At 31.6% G+C, this 7,168-nt stretch overlaps 1 long non-coding RNA gene across 1 annotated transcript; it reads right to left on the reverse strand.

The window, feature by feature from the left end:
* Positions 1,323-4,252, reverse strand: LOC107605415. Its single transcript, XR_001612514.2, has 6 exons — positions 3,922-4,252; positions 3,761-3,845; positions 3,182-3,280; positions 2,876-2,923; positions 1,956-2,146; positions 1,323-1,625 (listed from the first exon to the last, which is right to left on the reverse strand). It is a non-coding gene; the product is annotated as an uncharacterized LOC107605415 (long non-coding RNA).

The following is a 7,168-nucleotide window of genomic DNA, read 5'->3' on the forward strand; positions in this document are numbered from 1 at the left end:
TTTAAATATATACTAATTAATGTACTATTATTAGAGTTTTATATACTTAACAAATTTCCATTTTTCACTAGTTATTATTATTTTGTACATAGAAAAATTATAAGTACTGTATATTCTTATTAATAAATTATATAAAATCATTTGCAATTTTTAAGCGTATTTAAAATTAGAACTGTACATAGATCAGATAATATCTGCAGATTCGTGGTATTTATGCGCATCTAATCCACAGTCTAATAAAATCGGATATTAGATATTGCATTTATATCCGCGTATTCGATCCGCAGATTTACGGATCCGCACATTTAATAAATAAATAAATAATTAAATAATATAAATACTGAAGTTAAAAGATGCAATCATATTTTTCAACCCATTAACCCTAGACAAACAATGGTATTCTCATCTCTCACACTCAGTCTAAGACTCCCCTACCCCTCAGCCCTCTCATCTTCTCTCAAGCTCACTTCTGATCTCATCCATTACTGCAACACCGTCGTTTGCCTTTGTTACTGGTGTTTTGTTCGTCGTCCCGTCTCCTTCGTCGTCTCCTCATACCATGCTACTTCCTCTCGACCTCTCCATCGTCGCTCGCTGTGTCCTCCATCGACGTGTTCGTCGTCTCCTTCATCGTCTCTATCGTCTCCATAATATAATTTTACTTTAACAATTTTACAAAAATTAGTTATTTTTAATTGTTCTGACTTTTGAAAATTGAGATGCTGTTATGGTTTAAGCTTTTTCCAAACAAAAAATAGATATCAGTAGTTTAAAGTTTTAGTTCTTAATCTATATGTTTTAATTAATAATAGTTTAGGAATTAGAAGTAACTAGATTTAGAAAGGTGGAAAATAGGGTTTATTGACATTTTTTTACAGAAACAAGGGCGTTCATTACAAGAAATTAACGAAATAGCGATCAATTTAGTGATTGATTCTGGTGGTCGCTAAAACTTTAGTCGCTAACCATTAGCGATAGATTTTTGAACAAGGCCACCAAACCTTCATAAAAGAGTATCGGTTGCTAAACCGGTCGGTAACATAATCGGTTGCTAAATGGTGACTAAAATTTCCGTCGCTAAATCAGTCGCTGAGTAAATCGGTCGCTAAATGGCGACCAACTTTTCGATCGCTAAATCGGTTGCCAACGCCTGATTTGAAAATCTAAAATCGATCGCTAAATCCTGAACTAAAAATCTAAATTGGTCACTAAATCGGTTGTCGTTCCTAATTTTATAATTATAGATTTTTACTAATTTCACATTTACGACTATTAAAACTTAATTTTTATAAATAATTATATTTTCACAAAATATAAAAAGAATCAAGCATAGATTAATTTTTCAAATAAATACCAAAACATTCACAATGTCTACATAGAAATATAGAATTTAAAATAATATTAAAAATTCCTAAATACATCATATTTATGATCCACAATTTAGACTAAATAAAACATGGTAAAAATAATTCATGAACATAATTATGCTCTATTCAATATCTACTTAGACCAAGCAACTGTATCTATCTTAACTTATACACTCTGGTATAACTCTCAAGGGCATCACGTCAAAAATTGGTATGCTTTTTCGCTTTCCTCCCTCATTCTCTCTAATGAATCAACAACTGCAAGAAGGAAATATTCAAAATAAAGTTAATATAATTCGACTGAAATCAACAACAAATTCAGCATACAACATTTTCACACATGGAAAATCTTAGCTAGCATGAAAATCTCTTAGCAAAGGAAATAGATTCTTATACCTTTTTGTAAATTCAATAGTTAAACCCAGGAGAGGAAGAATTAGTACTTTTTCATAGAATATATCATCTTTCTGAAACTCACTTAACTAAACATAAGACAATATTCAAATGCAAATGGATTTATAAGTATACAAAAAACTATTATTAAATAATAAAAAAATTAAAAATGCAATAAGGAGAATAAATTTTTACCTCTTGAGTCCAAGTTACAATGTGACCCTTCTTAGATAATTTTCTTGCAAATATTTTATCTTACAATGGCTACTGGAACACTCTGCTAATTGCATTCTTCATCTTCTTCTTCCCTATACCATGTATCTTCTGTATGTGGTAGAGTTTCATGCAGAACATCTCAGCCTCGGTTCATCTTTCAATTTTAGCATCTTCACCCAATAAAATAATATTTCAAATTAAAAATTCTAGTGTCATAGTTTGCCTCAGAGCTAAAAGATTTCTCTTTTTTCTCTTGCTCTTCTTTTTTATTTGATTTTTTTCATATATTTAATTTTGATTTTTCTTAACAGGACACTTTGCCAAGGCAACTTTTTTTCTAAAATAATATATTTATGGGTTTTCAGATTTCATTCATGCTTCTTGTTTGCTTCAGTTGGTGGTTGATGTTAATTCTCGCTTGTTTTTTATAATATTAATAAGCATATATATTGAAGATGAGAATTTTACAATTCACTGAATTCATACTTTCCACACTAATATATAGTGATTGGACTTAAATTAAAAATATTCTAAAAAACACTAACCCTATGGATAAATGTATTCAATCACAATTACTCTTAACCTTAATTTTCTTTTTCACTTTTATACAGTGCAGAAATGGCCTATGAAATTGCAAATGCTGCTCCTTAATTGGCATGTCACTATGAAGCCTGGGTGAAGCCCACTTCACTCGGTACTACTCCAATAAAAGATAGGTAAAATAATAAAAGGCAAAAAGAGAAAATAAAATTAAGTACATGTCATTCTTTTGATGAATAATAACCTATTAGGTTAAACAATATAACAATATATATTAACATAATAGTAAAACTAATATATATTAAACTAATATTAATACCATGAAATGAAGAATACAACTCTATCAAATTTTTTTTTACCTGTTTTGATATCTCAAGTGCTATCAACTCTGCAATACCAGTTCCAGCCTTCATCAAACAAAAGATTAAAATAAGAAAGGATCATTGATATCATTTCATTTTATTTTATAGACATTGTATATTCATGCATTCTCATAAAGTTATATATTCTAAGATAAAATGAATAGAACCTCAAGGGAAGGTATAAAAGGTTTTTACAGTGATAATAATAATACATACTAAATCTTTTTTTTTTCCTTTTCTAAAATAGTAACATGACTTTGTGAAAGATAAAAATAATGAAACAAAATTTTCCAAGACGCTAACCTCTTCAGCACCCAAAAGTAAGAAGGTATGGTCAGCTAAAGTTCTCCTAACTAATTTTAAGGAAGCAAGCAATCCTACTAATACCACAGATTTTGTACCCTGGAAATAAACCAAAGAATATTGGTCATTAAGTAACCTTAAATTAAAATAAGCCACTGCATTAACATTTGCTACCCGAATATCATCATTGAAAACAAGATGAGATAAACTGTATTTTGCAAGCAAATCGAACGCATTATGATTCGCGAAGTCTTCAAACTGAAGAAGAACGAGGAAAATTAGGAAAACATTTGAAAAGAATCCAGAGATTGGAGTGTTGAATCTGATATACCAATAGTCATTGAACTTTTCGACCGAAGATTTAAGAACTGGAATGCAAATCATACAATGCTTGATTTAATTCTAAGATCTAAAATGTTTTTCAGAGGCCAATGTCTTAATTAATAGATTTAAACCCTAAATTATGAATTCAGTGAGAAGAAATTTATCCAATCGTGAAAATACAGGGTTGATGTTTAGACATTAGAGTAGCGAAATCGAAACCCTAAAATACTGATGACAAGAATAAAAATCAAATACCTTATCAGAAGTGTTTTTTGTCCATCTCTACCTTTTCCTTCTCAACTTGCTGCTTCTGTTTCTCCAACCTCTTTCTCTCCTTTTTCTGCACAAAAAAAAAATCATTGGAATCAGGCTTTGAAAAAGGAGAAGGAAAAAGAGAAAGGGAAAGGGAGAGATACCTTGATGTAGACGTTCTCTTTGGCGTGTTCCTCTTCGCTGAGAACCCTACCTTTGTCGTTGTAGAAGAAAGAGAAAGCATCACGAGATGTTGAATCTAGAAGACAACGGCGATGGCGCCAAAGCTGGAAAAGACAACAATGACGACTGCGAGTCTAGAAGACGATGGCGACGACATCAAGATTAGAAAAGACAACGACTGTTTGAGGGGGAGAAGTGTAGCTCAGTAACTGTTTGAAAATGTGAGAATGGTGACTGGTGAGGGTGAGTTAGGGTTAGTGAGGGTAGAGTAATTCAGTAAATATTTTAAATTAGCGACCGATTTAGCGACTGATTAGTTATAACTTTATTATACCGCGGTCGCTAAATCGGTCGCTATCTTAATTATTAGCAATCGACCACCAGCTTAGCGATCGAGTTAGCGACCAATCTTTTTCAACTTATTTTTCTATAAGTTGCAAAATTGGTCACTAAATTAAAAAATAGCAATCAATTTTGTGACCAACAATCCCAAGCATTACTTCCTCATTTCAGTTGCTAATTTGGTCACTAAGTTAAAAAATAGCAATCGATTTTAGCGACCAACTTTATGTTACTTGTATAAAAACCTTATCGGTCGCTAAATTGGTCATTATTAGTGACCAATTTCTTTGGTCACTAAAATTGATCGCTGATTGTAATTTAGCGACCGATTTAGCGACCATCATTTTTCCGGTCCTTGAAATTCTATATTGGTCGCTAAATCAATCGCTTTTAGCAACCAATATTTTCAGTCACTAAAATCGGTCGCTATTCTAAAACTTTCTTGTAGTGGTTTAAATAATTTCTGATGCGCGGATATATCCGATATCAGATCAGACCTCAAAAAATGCGGATATAGTATCCGCATAATTAGTGCACAGTTGAAGAATACCAAAAAGAACGCCCAATCGATATCTTAGTATCTCAAGAACATAAAAAAACTGGTAGATTCTCTCATCTCACTTGGTTATGATATAAATACAGAAACACACGTTGAAGCAATATGTGATGGTCTATCAGAAGATTATTCAAGCTGCATTTCTCTAGTACAAGCGAAGACAGATCTCTTCATGAAAAAACTATTGAAAAGTTTAAATAACTATGCTTAGGTATAGCACAGGCTCAGCTTGTTCAATCTCAATTTTCCAATTTAAGATTCTCTGGAAAATGCTTCAATGGTCGAAGAGTAGAGGAGGAAGAAATTTCTGGCAAGCAAGTAATCGCCTTCACTGTCAAGTGTACAGTAGACCTGGTCATTCTGCACTTACATTCTTCTATCGTTTTGATCAGGCTTATTATGGAAATCAATCTTCATCATTCAATACTAACATTGGAAATTAACCTCTACTCCCATTTACTGCATTCCATTATCCACAGTCTTGTTTGACATCTGCTTTAACATCTTCAATTGTTGATAGTATATGGTATCCAGATTCGAATGCTAGTCATCACTTGACTCATAATTCTCAAAATTTCATCTCATCTGTTGATTATACTGGTCCTGACCAATTATTCATTGCAAATGGTTTTGATATATCTATTTCTCAATATCAAAATTCTGTCTTACATTACTCCAATTCAAAAAGAGTTTTTCTTCTTAAAAAACTATTACATATACCTGAGATTGTTAAAAATTTATTAAGTGTTTCTAAATTTTGTTTGGATAATAATATTTTTTTTTTTGAATTTTATCCTTTTTATTATTGTGTGAAATCATAGGCCAACAAGGACATTCTTCTTCAAGAAACTCTTAAGAATGGATTATATGCTTTTGAAAATTTGTGTGTTCCTCAATCTTTTAGATCAAAATCATGTTGTTTAGTCTTTTTTTTAGCAACTTGTAAATAAAATCTTGCTTTTTGGCATAGAAGACTTGGACACCCTTCCTCTTCTATTGTTAAAATTGTCCTAAAACAATGTAACATTCCTATTAATAATAATGAGAAATCTAAATCTTTTGTTTGTGATAACTATTGTATGGCTAAAATGCATATTCTACCTTTTTCTCATTTTAAAACTACATATAATTCTCCTTTACAACTTGTTTTTATTGACATATGGGGTTCAGCTCCTAGTAAATTTAGATTCTGGTTTTAGATATTATATAAGCTTTGCTGATGCCTATAATAAATATACTTGTATAGTTGTATGTATTTACTTCAAACTGAATCTCAAGTATTTAAAAATTCTAAACAGTTTAAAATCTAATGGAGAAGCAAACTGGTTTTCTTTTAAAACAAGTTCAAAAAGACAATGAAAAAAAAATTTGTCATCTAATTTCAACAACAAAAAGTTGTTAAAAAGAAGCATAGGCACTTAGTTGCAGAAATTATTTTTGTTATGAAAAAGGTGTTGGTGTTTTTGCAGGTTATCGTCGCGGAGTTCCAATGCTCTGCACCACGGGGGCGTGTTGACTGCTGCCATGCAGGGAACAGTCTTTGTCCCCAGTAAACAGCAAGCAAGCTCTTTATAAAGAGCCTCACAGCCTTTCCCTGGTCATTTATACAAGCAGTAGTAGTGTGTTGTGATAGGGAGAGTAGAGGTGTTAGGGAGAGTAGAAGAAAGAAGTGTAAAACACCAGAGTGATTTCCGGATCCACAAAGAGGGGAAGGAGGTTGCCGTAGAAAAAAGAGAAAGATTGGGAAATAGGAGAAAAAAAAATAGTTTGTATTTATTTTAAAAAATGGTTCGTAATTATTGTACTCCAGATGAACATATTATAAATTATTTAGATCATCCAATTTATGTAAGTTGGTAATTTATATTTTTATTGTGTGTTAAATTTCTGTTATTTTTTTGTTATTTAACATATTAAAATTATTTTTTTTTTTACCAAAGATAGGAGACTCAAACTCGCAACCTCTTAATTGAGTATGGAGAGACTATGCCATTTGAGCTATTACTCATTAGCAAAAATTTGGAAAGATAGGAGACTCGAACCCGCGACCTCTTAATTGAGTATGGGGAGTCTATGCCATTTGAGCTATAACTCATTGGCAAAAAATTTGGAAAGATAAGAGACTCGAACCCGCAACCTCTTAATTGAGTATGGGGAGTCTATGTCATTTGAGCTATTACTCATTGGCTCAAAAATTTGGAAGATAGGAGATTCAAACTCACAACCTCTTAATTGAGTATGGGGAGTCTATGCTATTTAAGCTATTACTCATTGACTATTAAAATTATTTTTCTGTTAATTTTAGATTAATGTTATGTTATAAAAATACT

Source organism: Arachis ipaensis, chromosome B06 (genome assembly GCF_000816755.2).
Source record: "Arachis ipaensis cultivar K30076 chromosome B06, Araip1.1, whole genome shotgun sequence".
In the NCBI taxonomy this organism is placed as follows: Eukaryota; Viridiplantae; Streptophyta; class Magnoliopsida; order Fabales; family Fabaceae; genus Arachis; species Arachis ipaensis.